The sequence below is a fragment of the Somniosus microcephalus genome, chromosome 3, assembly GCF_052327205.1.
Source record: "Somniosus microcephalus isolate GS21.2 chromosome 3, FLI_Smic_1.0, whole genome shotgun sequence".
Lineage (NCBI taxonomy): Eukaryota > Metazoa > Chordata > Chondrichthyes > Squaliformes > Somniosidae > Somniosus > Somniosus microcephalus.
Window position 1 is genome coordinate 179,784,637 of NC_140989.1, and position 24,567 is coordinate 179,809,203.

The window sequence follows — 24,567 nt, forward strand, 5'->3', positions numbered from 1 at the left end:
CCGCGAAAATCTTGTCCGCTTCTGCAGCAAGCGCTGCGCAGTCTGTGACTTCGGACCTGGCCAGGGCAGCTTGTACTTGCTCCGGTAACTGAATGAGGAAGAGCTCCCTAAAGAGGAAGCATTCCAGTTCGGAGCCAAGGAGTGTGAGCATTTGGCTCATGAGCTCAGATGGCTTGGTGTCCCCGAGGCCGGGCATAGCGAGCAGTCGGCGGGCGCGCTCCGACTTCGTGAGCCCGAAGACCTGTAACAACCGCGCCTTCATAGTTTCATACTTGCGGTCATCTGGGGGGTTCTCAAGCAGGCTGACGATCCGCGACGCGGTGGAACTGTCGAGTGCGGAGACCGCGTAAAAATATCAGGTCTGATCTGCAACGATGTTCCGTAATGCAAACTGGGCTTCGACATGGATGAACCACGCGGTCGCTTGTTGCCCCCAGAATTGCGGCAGCTTCAATGTAATGGCGTTTGATTCCATGCTTCGTTCCTTCTGCAAAAACCGTTCACAAAAGTCGGGGTCACCAATGTAGGAATGTCTAGTTCCTATCAAGAGACTGAAGTTGACTCAGGCGATCAAACAAATGATGTTTAATGAAAAACAAATTGAGTTTAACAAACAGTTGCAAGAGAACTACGAATACAGGTCTAGTCAGTTCGGAGGCTCCACGAGGACTGCTTGGGTGGTCCCGTGGCTGGCGTCATGACGTCATCACGTTTTTTCCGCCGGTGGGGGATCACGTGATGAACGGCGTGACGTCATCGCGTTTGCCCGCGCTCTTAAAGGGACCGCGCTCTGTACATGCAAACAGTATATACAAAGATACAGACTCAGGCTGTAGCTAACATGTTGTTAAAGGGAATTATATACATTTGATCGGAGTCCCTTAGTGACTCCGCCACAATACTTCAAAACATTCCCTTTCACTAAGTTCAATAAAACTAGGCCTGATTTTGATTTGACTGTACACCTGAGGAAAATTGCCTAAGTTCCTCATTGATGACTTGAACGAGGTCCGAACAAGCAATAAAATCTCTTTTTTCTGCTTTTTGCTAATAATAAATATCCCAATTTTGAAGGGATTGGAGTACTTAGAGCCATCCTAAACATGGAAGAATAGTCCATTATTGCTTTCTGCCAAAATTACACTTCTTGTTTGCTCACACGAAACACTTGCTAAAGTTAGTGGGAGAAAAATTCAGTTGCTTTGCGCCTCCCGTTAGCGCCCTAAGAGGGCGCAGTGCTAACGGGGCGCAAAGCAACGAACACCCGGGCCAGTGCCACCAACGCCTCCCGCAAAATTCAGCGGGAGGTTAGCGGCGCCAGTAACCGTTAGCGCCCTGCGGCGCCTGCGATGACGTCATCACGTGCACAGCGCCCCGCTCATGATCTTCAGTAGAGTCCCCTGACTTACCACCAGACGCTATGTCCGACGGGGTCAGGGGGGCCTACCTGCGGCCAGGACGGCGCTAGTTAAAGTGGCCGCCTGCCAGCACCTGCCCCCGTTGTTGTCCCCGGCCCCCGTGAAGCCCCCCCCCCCCGTGGGGTGCCGGCTGCTCTCTGTGAGCCCGGCACTCCTCTTGAGTGCCGGGCTCGTTTGCCGGCACTCCCGATCCTGGTGGCCCAGCTGGGCTCCGGGTCGCGCTGCACCAGGCCCCTCCCCTTTAATAAGGGGAGGAAGGCTTGCAGTACCGTGGCATGTAGAGCCATGATATTGCCTCACCATGCCCCAAGAGAGACGCGAGGCGCTTCCAGAAGTGCCACTCCTCCCTCTCGGGGCACTACCAGGGAAAATCGGCCGCGGGGGCACTAATTATTTTACTACAAGTAGCGCCCCAGCGAAGTTAGCGCCCTAAAGGGGGCGCGACTCAATTTCCCCCCCCCAGTAAATGCAGAAATTTCAGCCCCTTTGGGTTTGGTTTTGATTCTGCCAGTGTCTTCCAAAGTGAAAACTTTTTTTTTATTCATTCCTGGGATGTGGACGTCGCTGGCAAGGCCAACATTTATTGCCCATCCCTAGTTGCCTTCGAGAAGGTGGTGGTGAGCCGCCCTCTTAAACCACTGCAGTCCGTGTGGTGAAGGTACTCCCACAGTGCTGTTAGGGAGGGAGTTCCAGGATTTTGACCCAGCAACGATGAAGGATCGGCGATATACTTCCAAATCAGGATGTTGTGTAACTTGGAGGGGAACTTGGAGGTGGTGGTGTTCCCATGCACCTGCTGCCCTTGTACTTCTAGACGGTCGAGGTTGCAGGTTTGGGAGGTGCTGTAGAAGAAGCCTTGGCGAGTTGCTGCAGTGCATCTTGTAGGTGGTACACACTGTAACCATGGTACGCCGGTGGTGGAGGGAGTGAATATTTAAGGTGGTGGATGGGATGCCAATCAAGCGGTCTGCTTTGTCCTGGGTGGTGTCGAGCTTCTTGAGTGTTGTTGCAGTGTTCTAAAAATGGTTTTAACATATTATTATGTGATTTCAAGACTGAGGACTCATTGAGGGAAAGGCTCACTTCACTGGGGCTTTAGGTTTGTAATGCATCCTGTGACCCAATCTGTATGTAGTGTGTTTGCCTCACAGTACAAAAAGTGAGACGTCGGGTGCATTGTTTCCTAAAAAAGGAGAAAATTGTTTTGTCAAAATAAGCACACAGTGGCAGCTTCAGGAGTGACTGTTATGGAGGGGAAGTGTCAGGTTGTAGCATGGTGACAAACTAGCTTTATCTAAAACCTCGAACGCCAATCTGTCAAAGTCAATACTGTGTGAAAGGCTGAGAAAGAAATGACACAATGTTATAAAATACATGGTGCAGGACCTTACATTTTTGTACCTTTTGAGTGCAGCTACCATGTTTTTGTATGTGCTCGCTGTGTGGTTGAAGGGGAAGGTTAATTTCATAGAAATATAGAAGGTAGGAGCAGGAGTAGGCCATTTGGCCCTTCGAGCCTGTTCCACCATTTAATCAGATCATGGCTGATCATCCAAATTCAGTACCCTGTCCCTGCTTTCTCCCCATATCCCTTGATCCCTTTAGCCTTAAGAAATATATCCAACTCTTTCTTGAATATACTTAATGAATTGGCCTCAACGGCCTTCTGTGGTAGAGAACTCCACAGATTCACCACTCTCTGGGTGAAGAAATTTCTCCTCATCTCAGTCCTAAATAGCTTACCCCTTATCCTTAGACTGTGACCCCTGGTTCTGGACTCCCCTGCCATCAGGAACATCCTTCCTGCATCTAGTCTGTCTAGCCCTGTTAGAATTTTATAAGTTTCAATGAGATCCCTTGTCATTCTTCTAAATTCTGGCGAATACAAGCCCAATCGACCCAATCTCTCTTCATACGTCATTCTTGCCATCCCAGGTATCAGTCTGGTGAATCTTCGTTGCACTCCCTCCATGGCAAGAACATCCTTCCTCAGATAAGGCGACCAAAACTGCACACAATACTCAAGGTGTGGTCTCACCAAGGCCCTGTACACCTGCAGTAAGACATCCTTGCTCCTGTACTCGAATCCTCTCGCTATGAAGGCCAACATACCAATTGCCTTCTTAACCGCCTGCTGCACCTGCATGCTTACCTTCAGCAACTGGTGCACAAGGACACCCAGGTCTCGTTGCGCTTCCCCTTCTCCCCCGTTCAGATAATAATCTGCCTTCCTGTTTTTGCCACCAAAGTGGATAACCTCGCATTATACTGCATCTGCCATGCATCTGCCCAATTACCCAACCTGTCCAAATTATACTGGAGTTTCTCTGCATCCTCCTCACAGCACACATGCCCACCCAGCTTTGTGTAGTCTGCAAACTTGGAGATATTACATCTAGTTCCCTCATCTAGATCATTCATATATATTGTGAATAACTGGGGTCTTAGCACCAATCCCTGCGGTACCCCACTCGTCACTGCCTGCCACCCGGAAAAAGACCCGTTTATCCAAGTCAGTACCTTACCCCCATCCCATGTGCTTTAGCTTTGCACGCTAATCTCTTATGTGGGACCTTATTGAAAGCCTTCTGAAAGTCCAAATACACCACATCCACTGGTTCTCCCTTATCTATTCTACCAGTTACATCCTCAAAAAATTCCAGTAGATTAGTCAAGCATGATTTACCTTTTGTCCGATCCTGTCACTGTTTTCCAAGTGCTCTGCTATTACATTTTTATAATGGACTCTAGCATTTTCCCCACTACCGATGTCAGGCTTACCGGTCTATAATTCCCTTTTTTTTCTCTACCACCTTTTTTAAATAGTGGGGTTACATTAGCTACCCTCCAATCCATGGGATCTGTTCCAGAGTCTATAGGATTTTGGAAGATTACCAGCAATGCATCTACTATTTCTAGGGCCACTTCCTTAAGTAGGATGTAGATTATCAGGCCCTGGGGATTTATCGGCCTTCAATCCTGTCAATTTCCCTGACACCATTTCCCTACAAATACTGATTTCATTCAGTTCCTCCCTCTCATTAGACCCTATGTTCCCCGACATCTCTGGGAGGTTATGTGTGTCCTCCTTTGTGAAGACAGAACCAAAGTATGTATTTAATTGGTCAGCCATTTCTTTGTTCCCCATTATAAATTCCCCTGATTCTGACTGCAAGGGACCTACGCTTGACTTCACCAATCTTTTTCTCTTCACATATCAATAGAAGCTTTTACAGTCAGTTTTTATGTTCCCTTAAAGCTTACTCTCATACTCTATTTTCCCCATCTTAATTACTCCCTTTGTCCTCCTTTGCTGAATCTTAAACTGCTCCCAATCCTCAGGTTTGCTGATTTTTCTGGCCAGTTTATATGTGCTCTCCTTGGATCTTATGCTATCCCTAATTTCCCTTGTTAGCCACGGTTGAGTCACCTTTTTTGTTTTATTTTTATGCCAACAGGGATGAACAAATTCTGTAGATCATCCATGCGATCTTTAAATGTTTGCCACTGCCTATCCACCGTCAACCCTTTAAGTAACATTCCCCAATCCATCCTAGCCAACTCGCGCCTCATACCATCGTAGTTTCCTTTATTTAAATTCAGGAACCTAGTCTCTGAGTCAAATACTTCACTCTCCATTTTAACGAAGAATTCTATCATATTATGATCGCTTCCCCCCAAGGGGTCTCGCACGACAAGATTGCTAATTATTTCTTTCTCATTACATAATACCCAGTCTAAGATGGCCTGATCTCTAGTTGGTTCCTCGACATATTGGTCCAGGAAACCATCCCGTATACACTCTGGGCATTCCTCCTCCACAGTATTGTTACTAATTTGGTTAGCCCAATCTATATGTAGATTAAAGTCACCCATGATAATTGCTGTGCCCTTATTGTATGCATTTCTAATTTCCCGTTTAATGCCATCCCCAACCTCAGCATTACTGTTTGGGGGTCTGTATACAACTCCCACTAACATTTTCTGCCCCTTGTTATTTCTCAGCTCTACCCATAAAGATTCTACATCATCAGAGCTAATATCCTTCCTTACTATTGTGTTAATTTCCTCTTTAACCAGCAATGCTACCCCACCTCCTTTTCCTTTTTGCCTGTCTTTCCTGAATATTGAATACCCCTGGATGTTGAATTCCCAGCCTTGGTCACCCTGGAGCCATGTCTCCGTAATCCCAATTATATCATACCTGTTTACATCTATTTGCACAGCTAATTCATCCACCTTATTATGAATGCTCCTCGCATTAAGATACAAAGCCTTCAGGCTTGTTTTTTTAACACTCTTAGACCTTTTTGAATTATTATTTACTGTGGCCATGTTTGATTTACACCCTTAATTTCTCTGACTGCCACTTTTGCTTTTCTCCTTCCTGTCTTTTGCTTCTATCCTTACTTCCCTTTCCTCTGTCTCCCTGCACAGGTTCCCAACCCCCTGCCATTTTAGTTTAAACCCTCCCCAACAGCACTAGCAAACCTTCTGGTTTAATTTGTTTCTTGGTAATGTATTATAGGAGTGAACGTGGCTATGGAATTAGATGTAGCTGCAATCCATAATTAATACAGGAATTCTATGAACCACAATCTAATATGTTTTAAAGTTCAATTTAGATTTTCACAATTAATTTCAAACGGAGTAGACTTCCCCCTGCTGCTGACTAGGACTACAGTTTTAAATCTGTTCAGATTAAGGAAGTCATGTTCCCTCTTAACTGACTCTATTCCACAGGGCTATCTATGGGCAGTGACTGATTGGAAAGGCATCTGTCACTTTCGCTGATCTGACGGGAGGTGGGACCCACTGGGTCAACTAAACAAAAACAATTTATTTATTTGTGAAAATGTCCTTCGGAGGACTGCGGATATATTAAACTCTCCTTTAAACAACATTCTGTAAAGTGTACTGTTCGTTTAAAGCTTAACTAGAAGTGGTACCGTGATTTAAAGCATGTCAAAATCATTCCCAAGCCACTTTACCCTGTTAAAAGCAGATGTTTCACAGCAGTTTAGTGCAGCTGCTGATACGGTTCCTAGAAAGTTGTGATTCAGGCTCCATCTGTTTACCCCAGTGAGTACTTGTTGGCTTTAACAACTTTGAATTCCTTGGTCAGCACTATGAAATGAAAATCTATAACAACTTCAACTTTAAAAAAAAAACATGCTCCTCCAGTTTTGCAAATTGCCAGGGTGTGCCACAAGACTTACATTTATTTACCTGGCAAATGGACAAGTAGAATTCCTTTTAAGGAGCGGATGCCAATATAATGGCTGTTTGGTGGATTTGCAAAGTTTGGCTTTGGCAGGTTTACTAGCACACCACTTGGTCCATCTGAAATCGCGGCTCGCTTTGTATCGCACAAACCCCTGTTGCGGGGGTCAATATGCACAGATGGGTGGTATGTTTTTCTGTCTGGCCTTGCAGTGGTTTTACCTTGTGATAATACAGTCTGCCCAGGTAAAATTAATTCATAGCTGGCATTAAATGAAGTCAGAATAGGTGTATCAGAACCAGAATGTAAGAATAACCAACCCATGAATCACCAACAATCGATTACCCTGAACAACACATGCCTGCTTTTTTTTCTCTTAAAAAGTGCCATTTTAAATCGGACTTGGCTGAACTCTTGTCCCTGAGGGTTCAAAGCTCTAACAAAGGGTTAAATCTAGAAACTGGCACTTGTTCCATTGAGCGAAACAGCAAGCTATTTTGAACAACTGCCTCTCACAGTAAAATGTAGTCCACACAGTTTTGATTCAGCTGGTAAAATTGTTGAGGGGCCATCTTGAATTTTATGCCCGAAAAATGGTGCAATATTTTTTTTGTCGCCACATTCAGAATCTTAACCAAACATCTGACACCTGTATAATGTTGTACCTGCTGGCTCAATAAGTTACTGAGATGGCTCCAGTCTCAGCATATTCTGTTTCCGGTCTGCAGGGGAGGTGTTGTGGTCTGTGGGTTGAATGTTTTGTTGTGCTACTCCTGACAGTACAAGCTTCAGAGCCCTGGGCCAAACTAATTTGACGGAGTAATCTGTTTTGCACTCCAGATCAAAGCTAGCGTGTGACAGAGGAATCTACTTCAGAATCCAGAGCCTAATAACCGCGTCGAACAATGGCCAGCCGGATGGTCGATTATCAACCCAATGTTTAATAAGGGGATATATTTTCCACCACTCGCTGATGTTAGCTGTAAAAAATGAAGGGAAACCTGCTCTGCAGTCACAACAACTTAGTCCAAAATTAGCAAATTAACATGAACCACTTTGCAATCCAGAGCTAAATCAGTGTGCCACACAGTGAGCTTCCCAGTCAAGGGTCAAAGCAGTGTTTGACTAATACTGTGTTTGGTATACAAAAAAGGAGAGATTTTTATGCAAGTTCAGACAGATCCAATGCAATGTTACCGCTAAATTTTTTTTGGGTGCATGGCTCCTTTAACGGTTTGCACGGCCTGTTCAAATTATCGTGCATGCTCAGTTTCTTCCATTTAAAAGTTGGCGAGCAGACTGCAGCCGACCTCCAGACCGATCCCGGCCCTACCTCCACACCGCTCCCCGCCCTACCTCCACACCGCGCCCTGCCCTACCTCCACACCGCTCCCTGCCCTACCTCCAGAACGCTACCTTCCTACCTCCACACCGCTCCCCGTCCTACCGCCAGACAACTCCCTGCCCGACCTCCACACCGCACCACGCCCTACCTCAACACCGCTCCCCGTCCTACCTCCACACCGCTCCCCGTCCTACCGCCAGACCGCTCCCCGCACTATCTCCACACCGCTCCCCGCCCTACCTCCACACCGATCCCCGTCCTACTTCCAGACCGCTCCACGCGCTACCTCCACACCGCTCCCCGTCCTACCGACAGACAACCCCCTGCCTTACCTCCACACCGCTCCCCGCCCTACCTCCAGACCGCTCCCCGTCCTACCGCCAGACTGCTCCCCGTACTACCTCCACACCGCTCCCAGCCCTACCTCCACAGAGCTCCCCGCCCTACTTCCAGACTGCTCCCTGCCCTACCTCAAGGCCGCTCCATGCCCTACCTCTAGACCGCTGCCCGCCCTACCTCCACACCACTCCCTGCCCTACCTCCAGACCGCTTCCTGCCCTACCTCCAGACCGCTCCCCGCCCTACCTCCAGACCGCTCCCCGCCCTACCTCCACACAGCTACCCGCCCTACCTCCAGACCGCTACCCGCTCTACCTCCAGACCCTCTCCGCCCTGCCTCCACACCGCTCACCGCCCTACGTCCACAGCGCTCCCCACCCTAACTCCAAAGAGCTCCCCGCCCTACTTCCAGTCTGCTCCCTGCCCTACGTCCAGGCCGCTCCGTGCCCTACATCTAGACCGCTGCCCGCCCTACCTCCACACCACTCCCCGCCCTTCGTCAACAGCGCTCTCTGCCCGACTTCCAGACCGCTCCCTGCCCTACCTCCAGACCGCTCCCCGCCCTACCTCCAGACTGCACCCCGCCCTACCTCCAGACCGCTTCCCGCCCTACCTCCAGACCACACCCCGCCCTACCTCCACACAGCTCCCCGCACTACCTCCACACCGCTCCCCGCCCTACCTCCACACCGCTCCCCTCCCTACCTCCACACCGCTCCCCGCCCTACCTCCACACCGCTCCCCGCCCTACCTCCACACCGCTCCCCGCCCTACCTCCACACCGCTCCCCTCCCTACCTCCACACCGCTCCCCGCCCTACCTCCACACCGCTCCCCTCCCTACCTGCACACCGCTCCCCTCCCTACCTCCACACCGCTCCCCGCCCTACCTCCACACCGCTCCCCGCCCTACCTCCACACCGCTCCCCGCCCTACCTCCACACCGCTCCCCGCCCTCGCTCCACACCGCTCCCCACCCTACCTCCACACCGCTCCCCGCCCTCGCTCCACACCACTCCCCGCCCTACCTCCACACCGCTCCACTCCCTACCTGCACACCGCTCCCCGCCCTACCTCCAGAACGCTACCTTCCTACCTCCACAGCGCTCCCCGCCCTACCTCCACACCGCTCCCCGCCGTACCTCCACACCGCTCCCCGCCCTACGTCCACACCGCTCCCCGCCCTACCTCCACACCGCTCCCCGCCCTACCTCCACACCGCTCCCCGCCCTCGCTCCACACCGCTCCCCACCCTACCTCCACACCGCTCCCCGCCCTCGCTCCACACCACTCCCCGCCCTACCTCCACACCGCTCCACTCCCTACCTGCACACCGCTCCCCGCCCTACCTCCAGAACGCTACCTTCCTACCTCCACAGCGCTCCCCGCCCTACCTCCACACCGCTCCCCTCCCTACCTGCACACCGCTCCCCTCCCTACCTTCACACCGCTGCCCGCCGTACCTCCACACCGCTCCCCGCCCTACCTCCACACCGCACCCCGCCCTACCTCCACACCGCTCCCCGCCGTACCTCCACACCGCTCCCCACCCTACCTCCACACCGCTCCCCGCCCTCGCTCCACACCACTCCCCGCCCTACCTCCACACCGCTCCCCTCACTACCTCCACACCGCTCCCCGCCCTACCTCGACACCGCTCCCCGCCCTACCTCCAGACCGCTCCCCGCCCTACCTCCACACCGCTCCCCGCTCTACCTCCAGCCCGCTCCCCGCCCTACCTCCACACCGCTCCCCGCCCTACCTCCATACCGCTCCCTGCCCTACCTCCACACCGCTCCCCGCCCTACCTCCACACCTCTCCCCGCCCTACCTCCACACCTCTCCCCGCCCTACCTCAACACTGCTCCCCGCCCTACATCCACACCGCTCCCCGCCCTACCTCCACACCGCTCCCCGCCCTACCTCCACACTGCTCCCCGCCCTACCTCCACACCGCTCCCCGCCCTACCTCCACACCGCCCCCCGCCCGACCTCAACACCGCTCCCCGCCCTACCTCAACACCGCTCCCGGCCCTACCTCAAAACCGCTTCCCGCCCTACCTCAACACCGCTCCCCGCCCTACCTCCAGAGCGCTCACCGCCCTACCTCCACACCGCTCCCCGCCCTACCTCAAGACCGCTCCCCGCCCTACCTCCACACCGCCCCCCGCCCTACCTCAACACCGCTCCCCGCCCTACCTCAAAACCGCTTCCCGCCCTACCTCAACACCGCTCCCTGCGCTACCTCCACACCGCTCCCCGCCCTACCTCCACACCGCTCCCCGCCTTACCTCCAATCCGCTCCCCGCCCTACCTCCACACCGCTCCCCGCCCTACCTCCACACCGCTCCCCGCCTCACCTCCACTCCGCTCCCCGCCCTACCTCCACACTGCTCCTCGCCCTGCCTCCACACCGCTCCCCGCTCTACCTCCTCACCACTCCCCTCACGACCTCCACACCGCTCCTCGCCCTACCTCCACACCGCTCCCCTCACTACCTCAACACCGCTCCCCGCCGTACCTCCAGAGCGCTTCCCGCCCTACCTCCACACCGCTCCTCGCCCTACCTCCACACCGCTCCCCTCACTACCTCAACACCGCTCCCCGCCGTACCTCCATAGCGCTTCCCGCCCTACCTCCACAACGCTCCCCGCCCTACCTCCACACGGCTCCCCGCCCTACCTCCAGACCGCTCCACGCCCTACCTCCACACCGCTCCCCTCACTACCTCCACACCGCTCCGCTCACCACCTCCACACCGCTCCCCTCACTACCTCGCCACAGCTCCCCACCCTACCTCCACACCGCTCCCCGCCCTACCTCCACACCGCTCCCTGCCCTACCAGCACACCGCTCCCCACCCTACCTCCACACCGCTCCCCGCCCTCCCTCCACTCCGCTCCCCGCCCTACCTCCACACCGCTCCCTGCCCTACCTCCACACCGGTCCCCTCCCTACCTCGCCACCGCTCCCCACCCTACCTCCACACCGCTCCCCGCCCTACCTCCACACCGCTCCCCGGCCTACCTCCACATCACTCTCCACCCTACCTCCACACCGCTCCCCGCTCTACCTCCAAACCGCTCCCCGCCCTACCTCCACACCGCTCCCCGCCCTACCTCCACACCGCTCCCTGCCCTCCCTCCACTCCGCTCCCCGCCCTACCTCCACACCGCTCCCCGCCCTACCTCCAGACCGCTCCCCGCCCTACCTCGACACCGCTCCCCTCCCTACCTCGACACCGCTCCCCGCCCTACCTCCACACCGCTCCCCGCCCTACCTCCACACCGCTCCCAGCCCTACCTCAACACCGCTCCCCGCACTACCTCCACACTGCTCCCCGCCCTACCTCCACACTGCTCCCCTCCCTACCTCGACACCGCTCCCCTCCCTACCTCGCCACCGCTCCCCGCCCTACCTCCACACTGCTCCCCGCCCTACCTCCACACCGCACCCGCCATACCTCCACACTGCTCTCCGCCCTACCTCCACACCGCTCCCCGCCCTACCTCCACACCGCTCCCCGCCCTACCTCCACATCGCTCCCCACCCTACCTCCACACCGCTCCCCGCCCTACCTCCACACCGCTCCCCACCCTACCTCCACACCGCTCCCCGCCCTACCTCCACACCGCTCCCCGCCCTACCACCACCTCGCTCCCCGCCCTACCTCCACACCACTCCTCGCCCTACCTCCACACCGCTCCCCGCACTACCTCCACACCGCTCCCCGCCCTACCTCCACACCGCTCCCCGCACTACCTCCACACCGCTCCCCGCCCTACCTCCACACCGCTCCCCGCACTACCTCCACACCGCTCCCTGCCCTACCTCCACACTGCTCCCCGCCCTACCTCCACACCGCACCCCACCCTACCTCCACACCGCTCCCCGCCCTACCTCCACACTGCTCCCCGCCCTACCTCCACACCGCTCCCCGCCCTACCTCCACACCACTCCCCGCCCTACCTCCACACCGCTCCCCTCCCTACCTCGACACCGCTCCCCTCCCTACCTCGACCCCGCTCCCCGCCCTACCTCCACACCGCTCCCCGTCCTAACTCCACACCGCTCCCAGCCCTACCTCAACACCGCTCCCCGCACTACCTCCACACCGCTCCCCGCCCTACCTCCACACCGCTCCCCGCCCGACCTCCACACCGCTCCCTGTCCTACCTCCACACTGCTCCCTGCCCTACCTCCACACCGCACCCCGCCATACCTCCACACTGCTCCCCGCCCTACCAACACACCGCACTCCGCCCTACCTCCACACCGCTCCCCGCCCTACCTCCAAACTGCTCCCCGCCCTACCTCCACACCACTCCCCGCCCTACCTCCACACCACTCCCCGCCCTACCTCCACACTGCTCCCCTCCTTACCTCGACACCGCTCCCCGCCGTACCTCCACACCGCTCCCCGCCCTACCTCCACACCGCTCCCCTCCCTACCTCGACACCGCTCCCCGCCCTACCTCCACACCGCTCCCCTCCCTACCTCGACACCGCTCCCCGCCCTACCTCCACACCGCTCCCCGCCCCACCTCCACACCTCTCCACGCCCTACCTTGCCACCGCTCCCCGCCCTACCTCCACACCGCTCCCCGCCCTACCTCCACACCGCTCCCCGCCCTACCTCCACACCGCTCCCCGCCCTACCTCCACACCGCTCCCCTCACTACCTCCACACCGCTCCCCGCCCTACCTCCACACCGCTCCCCGCCCTACCTCCACACCGCTCCCCGCCCTACCTTCACACCGCTCCCCTCCCTACCTCAACACCGCTCCCCTCCCTACCTCGACACCGTTCCCCGCCCGACCGCCACACCGCTCCCCGCCCTACCTCCACACCGCTCCCCACCCTACCTCCACACCGCTCCCCGCCCTACCTCCAAACCGCTCCCCGCCCTACCTCCACACCGCTCCCCGCCCTACCTCCACACCGCTCCCCGCCCTCCCTCCACTCCGCTCCCCGCCCTACCTCCACACCGCTCCCCGCCCTACCTCCAGACCGCTCCCCGCCCTACCTCGACACCGCTCCCCTCCCTACCTCGACACCGCTCCCCGCCCTACCTCCACACCGCTTCCCGCCCTACCTCCACACCGCTCCCAGCCCTACCTCAACACCGCTCCCCGCCCTACCTCCACACCGCTCCCCGCCCGACCTCCACACCGCTCCCCGCCCTACCTCGACACCGCTCCCCTCCCTACCTCACCACCGCTCCCCGCCCTACCTCCACACCGCTCCCTGCCCTACCTCCACACCGCACCCCGCCATACCTCCACACTGCTCCCCGCCCTACCTCCACACCGCTCCCCGCCCTACCTCCACACCGCTCCCCGCCCTACCTCCACACCGCTCCCCACCCTACCTCCACACCGCTCCCCGCCCTACCTCCACACCGCTCCCCGCCCTACCTCCACACCGCTCCCCGCCCTACCTCCACACCGCTCCCCGCCCTACCTCCACACCGCTCCCCGCCCTACCTCCACACGGCTCCCCGCCCCACCTCCACCTCGCTCCCCGCCCTACCTCCACACCGCTCCTCGCCCTACCTCCGCACCGCTCCCCGCCCTACCTCCACACCGCTCCCCGCCCTACCTCCACACCGCTGCCCACCCTACCTCCAGACCGCTCCCCGTCCTACCTCCACACCGCTCCCCGCCCTACCTCCACACCGCTCCCCGCCCTACCTCCAGAGCGCTCCCCGCCCTACCTCCACACCGCTCCCCTAACTACCTCCACACCGCTCCCCGCCCTACCTCCACACCGCTCCCCGCCCTACCTCCACACCGCTCCCCGCCCTACCTCCTCACCGCTCCCCGTCCTACTTCCAGACCGCTCCACGCGCTACCTCCACACCGCTCCCCGTCCTACCGACAGACAACCCCCTGCCTTACCTCCACACCGCTCCCCGCCCTACCTCCAGACCGCTCCCCGTCCTACCGCCAGACTGCTCCCCGTACTACCTCCACACCGCTCCCAGCCCTACCTCCACAGAGCTCCCCGCCCTACTTCCAGACTGCTCCCTGCCCTACCTCAAGCCCTCTCCATGCCCTACCTCTAGACCGCTGCCCGCCCTACCTCCACACCACTCCCTGCCCTACCTCCAGACTGCTTCCTGCCCTACCTCCAGACCGCTCCCCGCCCTACCTCCAGACCGCTCCCCGCCCTACCTCCACACAGCTACCCGCCCTACCTCCAGACCGCTACCCGCTCTACCTCCAGACCCTCTCCGCCCTGCCTCCACACCGCTCACCGCCCTACGTCCACAGCGCTCCCCACCCTAACTCCAAAGAGCTCCCCGCCCTACTTCCAGTCTGCTCCCTGCCCGACGTCCAGGCCGCTCCGTGCCCTACATCTAGACCGCTGCCCGCCCTACCTCCACACCACTCCCCGCCCTTCGTCAACAGCGCTCTCTGCCCGACTTCCAGACCGCTCCCTGCCCTACCTCCAGACCGCTCCCCGCCCTACCTCCAGACTGCACCCCGCCCTACCTCCAGACCGCTTCCCGCCCTACCTCCAGACCACACCCCGCCCTACCTCCACACAGCTCCCCGCACTACCTCCACACCGCTCCCCGCCCTACCTCCACACCGCTCCCCGCCCTACCTCCACACCGCTCCCCTCACTACCTCCACACCGCTCCCCTCCCTACCTCCACACCGCTCCCCGCCCTACCTCCACACCGCTCCCCTCCCTGCCTCCACACCGCTCCCCGCCCTACCTCCACACCGCTCCCCTCCCTACCTCCACACCGCTCCCCGCCCTACCTCCACACCGCTCCCCTCCCTACCTTCACACCGCTCCCCTCCCTACCTCCACACCGCTCCCCGCCGTACCTCCACACCGCTCCCCGCCGTACCTCCACACCGCTGCCCGCCCAACCTCCACACCGTACCCCGCCCTACCTCCACACCGCTCCCCGCCCTACCTCCACACCGCTCCCCGCCCTCGCTCCACACCGCTCCCCACCCTACCTCCACACCGCTCCCCGCCCTCGCTCCACACCACTCCCCGCCCTACCTCCACACCGCTCCACTCCCTACCTGCACACCGCTCCCCGCCCTACCTCCAGAACGCTACCTTCCTACCTCCACAACGCTCCCCGCCCTACCTCCACACCGCTCCCCTCCCTACCTGCACACCGCTCCCCTCCCTACTTCACACCGCTCCCCGCCGTACCTCCACACCGCTCCCCGCCCTACCTCCACACCGCTCCCCGCCCTACCTCCACACCGCTCCCCGCCGTACCTCCACACCGCTCCCCACCCTACCTCCACACCGCTCCCCGCCCTCGCTCCACACCACTCCCCGCCCTACCTCCACACCGCTCCCCTCACTACCTCCACACCGCTCCCCGCCCTACCTCGACACCGCTCCCCGCCCTACCTCCAGACCGCTCCCCGCCCTACCTCCACACCGCTCCCCGCCCTACCTCCACACTGCTCCCCGCCCTACCTCCACTCCACTCCCCGCCCTACCTTCACACCGCTCCCCTCCCTACCTCGACCCCGCTCCCCGCCCTACCTCCACACCGCTCCCCGCCCTAACTCCACACCGCTCCCAGCCCTACCTCAACACCGCTCCCCGCACTACCTCCACACCGCTCCCCGCCCTACCTCCACACCGCTCCCCGCCCTACCTCCACACCGCTCCCTGCCCTACCTCCACACTGCTCCCTGCCCTACCTCCACACCGCACCCCGCCATACCTCCACACTGCTCCCCGCCCTACCTCCACACCGTACCCCGCCCTACCTCCACACTGCTCCCCGCCCTACCTCCACACTGCTGCCCGCCCTACCTCCACACCACTCCCCGCCCTACCTCCACACCACTCCCCGCCCTTCCTCCACACCGCTCCCCTCCCTACCTCGACACCGCTCCCCGCCGTACCTCCACACCGCTCCCTGCCCTACCTCCACACCGCTCCCCTCCCTACCTCGACACCGCTCCCCGCCCTACCTCCACACCGCTCCCCTCCCTACCTCGACACCGCTCCCCGCCCTACCTCCACACCGCTCCCCGCCCCACCTCCACACCTCTCCCCGCCCTACCTCGCCACCGCTCCCCGCCCTACCTCCACACCGCTCCCCGCCCTACCTCCACACCGCTCACTGCCCTACCTCCACACCGCTCCCCTCACTACCTCCACACCACTCCCCGCCCTACCTCCACACCGCTCCCCTCCCTACCTCGACACCGCTCCCCGCCGTACCTCCACACCACTCGCCGCCCTACCTCCACACCACTCCCCGCCCTACCTCCACACCGCTCCCCTCCCTACCTCGACACCGCTCCCCGCCGTACCTCCACACCGCTCCCCCGCCCTACCTCCACACCGCTCCCCTCCCTACCTCGACACCGCTCCCCGCCCTACCTCCACACCGCTCCCCTCCCTACCTCGACACCGCTCCCCGCCCTACCTCCACACCGCTCCCCGCCCCACCTCCACACCTCTCCCCGCCCTACCTCGCCACCGCTCCCCCGCCCTACCTCCACACTGCTCCCCCGCCCTACCTTCACACCGCTCCCCTCCCTACCTCGACACCGCTCCCCTCCCTACCTCGACACCGCTCCCCGCCCTACCTCCACACCGCTCCCCCGCCCTACCGCCACACCGCTCCCCGCCCTACCTCCACACCGCTCCCCGCACTCCCTCCACACCGCTCCCCCCCCTACCTCCAGACCTTTTCCCTCCCTTCATCCACAGCGCTCCCCTCCCTACCACCACACCGCTCCCCGCCCTACCTCCACACCGCTCCCCGCCCTACCTCCAGACCGCTCCCCGCCCTACCTCGACACCGCTCCCCTCCCTACCTCGACACCGCTCCCCGCCCTACCTCCACACCGCTCCCCGCCCTACCTCCACACCGCTCCCAGCCCTACCTCAACACCGCTCCCCGCACTACCTCCACACTGCTCCCCGCCCTACCTCCACACTGCTCCCCTCCCTACCTTGACACCGCTCCCCTCCCTACCTCGCCACCGCTCCCCGCCCTACCTCCACACTGCTCCCCGCCCTACCTCCACACCGCACCCGCCATACCTCCACACTGCTCTCCGCCCTACCTCCACACCGCTCCCCGCCCTACCTCCACACCGCTCCCCGCCCTACCTCCACATCGCTCCCCACCCTACCTCCACACCGCTCCCCGCCCTACCTCCACACCGCTCCCCACCCTACCTCCACACCGCTCCCCGCCCTACCTCCACACCGCTCCCCGCCCTACCACCACCTCGCTCCCCGCCCTACCTCCACACCACTCCTCGCCCTACCTCCACACCGCTCCCCGCACTACCTCCACACCGCTCCCCGCCCTACCTCCACACCGCTCCCCGCACTACCTCCACACCGCTCCCCGCCCTACCTCCACACCGCTCCCCGCACTACCTCCACACCGCTCCCTGCCCTACCTCCACACTGCTCCCCGCCCTACCTCCACACCGCACCCCACCCTACCTCCACACCGCTCCCCGCCCTACCTCCACACTGCTCCCCGCCCTACCTCCACACCGCTCCCCGCCCTACCTCCACACCACTCCCCGCCCTACCTCCACACCGCTCCCCTCCCTACCTCGACACCGCTCCCCTCCCTACCTCGACCCCGCTCCCCGCCCTACCTCCACACCGCTCCCCGTCCTAACTCCACACCGCTCCCAGCCCTACCTCAACACCGCTCCCCGCACTACCTCCACACCGCTCCCCGCCCTACCTCCACACCGCTCCCCGCCCGACCTCCACACCGCTCCCTGTCCTACCTCCACACTGCTCCCTGCCCTACCTCCACACCGCACCCCGCCATACCTCCACACTGCTCCCCGCCCTACCAACACACCGCACTCCGCCCTACCTCCACACCGCTCCCCGCCCTACCTCCAAACTGCTCCCCGCCCTACCTCCACACCACTCCCCGCCCTACCTCCACACCACTCCCCGCCCTACCTCCACACCGCTCCCCTCCTTACCTCGACACCGCTCCCCGCCGTACCTCCACACCGCTCCCCGCCCTACCTCCACACCGCTCCCCTCCCTACCTCGACACCGCTCCCCGCCCTACCTCCACACCGCTCCCCTCCCTACCTCGACACCGCTCCCCGCCCTACCTCCACACCGCTCCCCGCCCCACCTCCACACCTCTCCACGCCCTACCTTGCCACCGCTCCCCGCCCTACCTCCACACCGCTCCCCGCCCTACCTCCACACCGCTCCCCCGCCCTACCTCCACACCGCTCCCCGCCCCTACCTCCACACCGCTCCCCTCACTACCCTCCACACCGCTCCCCGCCCTACCTCCACACCGCTCCCCGCCCTACCTCCACACCACTCCCCGCCCTACCTTCACACCGCTCCCCTCCCTACCTCAACACCGCTCCCCTCCCTACCTCGACACCGTTCCCCGCCCGACCCGCCACACCGCTCCCCCGCCCTACCTCCACACCGCTCCCCACCCTACCTCCACACCGCTCCCCGCCCTACCTCCAAACCGCTCCCCGCCCTACCTCCACACACCGCTCCCCGCCCTACCTCCACACCGCTCCCCGCCCTCCCCTCCACTCCGCTCCCCCGCCCTACCTCCACACCGCTCCCCGCCCTACCTCCAGACCGCTCCCCGCCCTACCTCGACACCCGCTCCCCTCCCTACCTCGACACCGCTCCCCCGCCCTACCTCCACACCGCTTCCCGCCCTACCTCCACACCGCTCCCAGCCCTACCTCAACACCGCTCCCCGCCCTACCTCCACACCGCTCCCCGCCCGACCTCCACACCGCTCCCCGCCCTACCTCGACACCGCTCCCCTCCCTACCTCACCACCGCTCCCCGCCCTACCTCCACACCGCTCCCTGCCCTACCTCCACACCGCACCCCGCCATACCTCCACACTGCTCCCCGCCCTACCTCCACACCGCTCCCCGCCCTACCTCCACACCGCTCCCCGCCCTACCTCCACACCGCTCCCCACCCTACCTCCACACCGCTCCCCCGCCCTACCTCCACACCGCTCCCCGCCCTACCTCCACACCGCTCCCCGCCTTACCTCCACACCGCTCCCCGCCCTACCTCCACACCGCTCCCCGCCCTACCTCCACACGGCTCCCCTAACTACCTCCACACCGCTCCCCGCCCTACCTCCACACCGCTCCCCGCCCTACCTCCAGAGCGCTCCCCGCCCTACCTCCACACCGCTCCCCTAACTACCTCCACACCGCTCCCCGCCCTACCTCCACACCGCTCCCCGCCCTACCTCCACACCGCTCCCCGCCCTACCTCCTCACCGCTCCCCGTCCTACTTCCAGACCGCTCCACGCGCTACCTCCACACCGCTCCCCGTCCTACCGACAGACAACCCCCTGCCTTACCTCCACACCGCTCCCCGCCCTACCTCCAGACCGCTCCCCGTCCTACCGCCAGACTGCTCCCCGTACTACCTCCACACCGCTCCCAGCCCTACCTCCACAGAGCTCCCCGCCCTACTTCCAGACTGCTCCCTGCCCTACCTCAAGCCCTCTCCATGCCCTACCTCTAGACCGCTGCCCGCCCTACCTCCACACCACTCCCTGCCCTACCTCCAGACTGCTTCCTGCCCTACCTCCAGACCGCTCCCCGCCCTACCTCCAGACCGCTCCCCGCCCTACCTCCACACAGCTACCCGCCCTACCTCCAGACCGCTACCCGCTCTACCTCCAGACCCTCTCCGCCCTGCCTCCACACCGCTCACCGCCCTACGTCCACAGCGCTCCCCACCCTAACTCCAAAGAGCTCCCCGCCCTACTTCCAGTCTGCTCCCTGCCCGACGTCCAGGCCGCTCCGTGCCCTACATCTAGACCGCTGCCCGCCCTACCTCCACACCACTCCCCGCCCTTCGTCAACAGCGCTCTCTGCCCGACTTCCAGACCGCTCCCTGCCCTACCTCCAGACCGCTCCCCGCCCTACCTCCAGACTGCACCCCGCCCTACCTCCAGACCGCTTCCCGCCCTACCTCCAGACCACACCCCGCCCTACCTCCACACAGCTCCCCGCACTACCTCCACACCGCTCCCCGCCCTACCTCCACACCGCTCCCCGCCCTACCTCCACACCGCTCCCCTCACTACCTCCACACCGCTCCCCTCCCTACCTCCACACCGCTCCCCGCCCTACCTCCACACCGCTCCCCTCCCTGCCTCCACACCGCTCCCCGCCCTACCTCCACACCGCTCCCCTCCCTACCTCCACACCGCTCCCCGCCCTACCTCCACACCGCTCCCCTCCCTACCTTCACACCGCTCCCCTCCCTACCTCCACACCGCTCCCCGCCGTACCTCCACACCGCTCCCCGCCGTACCTCCACACCGCTGCCCGCCCAACCTCCACACCGCTCCCCGCCCTACCTCCACACCGCTCCCCGCCCTACCTCCACACCGCTCCCCGCCCTCGCTCCACACCGCTCCCCACCCTACCTCCACACCGCTCCCCGCCCTCGCTCCACACCACTCCCCGCCCTACCTCCACACCGCTCCACTCCCTACCTGCACACCGCTCCCCGCCCTACCTCCAGAACGCTACCTTCCTACCTCCACAACGCTCCCCGCCCTACCTCCACACCGCTCCCCTCCCTACCTGCACACCGCTCCCCTCCCTACTTCACACCGCTCCCCGCCGTACCTCCACACCGCTCCCCGCTCTACCTCCACACCGCTCCCCGCCCTACCTCCACACCGCTCCCCGCCGTACCTCCACACCGCTCCCCACCCTACCTCCACACCGCTCCCCGCCCTCGCTCCACACCACTCCCCGCCCTACCTCCACACCGCTCCCCTCACTACCTCCACACCGCTCCCCGCCCTACCTCGACACCGCTCCCCGCCCTACCTCCAGACCGCTCCCCGCCCTACCTCCACACCGCTCCCCGCCCTACCTCCACACTGCTCCCCGCCCTACCTCCACTCCTCTCCCCGCCCTACCTTCACACCGCTCCCCTCCCTACCTCGACACCGCTCCCCTCCCTACCTCGACCCCGCTCCCCGCCCTACCTCCACACCGCTCCCCGCCCTAACTCCACACCGCTCCCAGCCCTACCTCAACACCGCTCCCCGCACTACCTCCACACCGCTCCCCGCCCTACCTCCACACCGCTCCCCGCCCTACCTCCACACCGCTACCTGCCCTACCTCCACACTGCTCCCTGCCCTACCTCCACACCGCACCCCGCCATACCTCCACACTGCTCCCCGCCCTACCTCCACACCGTACCCCGCCCTACCTCCACACCGCTCCCCGCCCTACCTCCACACTGCTGCCCGCCCTACCTCCACACCACTCCCCGCCCTACCTCCACACCACTCCCCGCCCTTCCTCCACACCGCTCCCCTCCCTACCTCGACACCGCTCCCCGCCGTACCTCCACACCGCTCCCTGCCCTACCTCCACACCGCTCCCCTCCCTACCTCGACACCGCTCCCCGCCCTACCTCCACACCGCTCCCCTCCCTACCTCGACACCGCTCCCCGCCCTACCTCCACACCGCTCCCCGCCCCACCTCCACACCTCTCCCCGCCCTACCTCGCCACCGCTCCCCGCCCTACCTCCACACCGCTCCCCGCCCTACCTCCACACCGCTCCCTGCCCTACCTCCACACCGCTCCCCTCACTACCTCCACACCACTCCCCGCCCTACCTCCACACCGCTCCCCTCCCTACCTCGACACCGCTCCCCGCCGTACCTCCACACCACTCGCCGCCCTACCTCCACACCACTCCCCGCCCTACCTCCACACCGCTCCCCTCCCTACCTCGACACCGCTCCCCGCCGTACCTCCACACCGCTCCCCGCCCTACCTCCACACCGCTCCCCTCCCTACCTCGACACCGCTCCCCGCCCTACCTCCACACCGCTCCCCTCCCTACCTCGACACCGCTCCCCGCCCTACCTCCACACCGCTCCCCGCCCCACCTCCACACCTCTCCCCGCCCTACCTCGCCACCGCTCCCCGCCCTACCTCCACACTGCTCCCCGCCCTACCTTCACACCGCTCCCCTCCCTACCTCGACACCGCTCCCCTCCCTACCTCGACACCGCTCCCCGCCCTACCTCCACACCGCTCCCCGCCCTACCGCCACACCGCTCCCCGCCCTACCTCCACACCGCTCCCCGCCCTCCCTCCACACCGCTCCCCCCCCTACCTCCAGACCTTTTCCCTCCCTTCATCCACAGCGCTCCCCTCCCTACCTCGACACCGCTCCCCGCCCTACCTCAACACCGCTCCCCGCCCTACCTCAAGACCTTTCCCCTACCAACATCCACAGCGCTCCCCACCCTACCTCGACACCGCTCCCCGCCCTACCTCCACACCACTCCCCGCCCTACCTCCACACCGCTCCCCGCTCTACCTCCACACCGCTGCCCGCCATACCTCCACACCGCTCCCCGCCCTACCTCCACACCGCTCCCCGCCCTACCTCCACACCGCTCCCCGCCCTACCTCCACACCGCTCCCCTCCCTACCTCGACACCGCTCCCCGCCCTACCTCCACACCGCTCCCCGCCCCACCTCCACACCTCTCCACGCCCTACCTTGCCACCGCTCCCCGCCCTACCTCCACACCGCTCCCCGCCCTACCTCCACACCGCTCCCCGCCCTACCTCCACACCGCTCCCCGCCCTACCTCCACACCGCTCCCCTCACTTCCTCCACACCGCTCCCCGCCCTACCTCCACACCGCTCCCCGCCCTACCTCCACACCGCTCCCCGCCCTACCTTCACACCGCTCCCCTCCCTACCTCAACACCGCTCCCCTCCCTACCTCGACACCGTTCCCCGCCCGACCGCCACACCGCTCCCCGCCCTACCTCCACACCGCTCCCCACCCTACCTCCACACCGCTCCCCGCCCTACCTCCAAACCGCTCCCCGCCCTACCTCCACACCGCTCCCCGCCCTACCTCCACACCGCTCCCCGCCCTCCCTCCACTCCGCTCCCCGCCCTACCTCCACACCGCTCCCCGCCCTACCTCCAGACCGCTCCCCGCCCTACCTCGACACCGCTCCCCTCCCTACCTCGACACCGCTCCCCGCCCTACCTCCACACCGCTTCCCGCCCTACCTCCACACCGCTCCCAGCCCTACCTCAACACCGCTCCCCGCCCTACCTCCACACCGCTCCCCGCCCGACCTCCACACCGCTCCCCGCCCTACCTCGACACCGCTCCCCTCCCTACCTCACCACCGCTCCCCGCCCTACCTCCACACCGCTCCCTGCCCTACCTCCACACCGCACCCCGCCATACCTCCACACTGCTCCCCGCCCTACCTCCACACCGCTCCCCGCCCTACCTCCACACCGCTCCCCGCCCTACCTCCACACCGCTCCCCACCCTACCTCCACACCGCTCCCCGCCCTACCTCCACACCGCTCCCCGCCCTACCTCCACACCGCTCCCCGCCCTACCGCCACACCGCTCCCCGCCCTACCTCCACACCGCTCCCCGCCCTCCCTCCACACCGCTCCCCCCCCTACCTCCAGACCTTTTCCCTCCCTTCATCCACAGCGCTCCCCTCCCTACCTCGACACCGCTCCCCGCCCTACCTCAACACCGCTCCCCGCCCTACCTCAAGACCTTTCCCCTACCAACATCCACAGCGCTCCCCACCCTACCTCGACACCGCTCCCCGCCCTACCTCCACACCACTCCCCGCCCTACCTCCACACCGCTCCCCGCTCTACCTCCACACCGCTGCCCGCCATACCTCCACACCGCTCCCCGCCCTACCTCCACACCGCTCCCCGCCCTACCTCCACACCGCTCCCCGCCCTACCTTCACACCGCTCCCCGCCCTACCTCCACAGCGCTCCCCGCCCTACCTCCACACCGCTCCCCGCCCTACCTCCACACCGCTCCCCGCCCTACCTCCTCACCGCTCCCTGCCCTACCTCCACACCGCACCCCGCCATACCTCCACACCGCTCCCCGCCATACCTCCACACTGCTCCCCGCCCTACCTCCACACCGCTCCCCGCCCTACCTCCGCACCGCTCCCCTCCCTACCTCCACACCGCTCCCCGCCCTACCTCCACACCGCACCCCGCCATACCTCCACCTCGCTCCCCGCCCTACCTCCACACCGCTCCCCGCCCTACCTCCGCACCGCTCCCCTCCCTACCTCCACACCGCTCCCCGCCCTACCTCCACACCGCTCCCCGCCCTACCTCCACCTCGCTCCCCGCCCTACCTCCACACCGCTCCCCGCCCTACCTCCA

At 62.5% G+C, this 24,567-nt stretch overlaps 1 protein-coding gene across 2 annotated transcripts in view; it reads left to right on the forward strand.

Moving 5' to 3' along the window:
* The window catches only part of prkn (parkin RBR E3 ubiquitin protein ligase), a 2,088,612-nt gene that overhangs the window by 823,024 nt on the left and 1,241,021 nt on the right, over positions 1 to 24,567 (forward strand). The gene's annotated exons all lie outside the window — the stretch shown is intronic.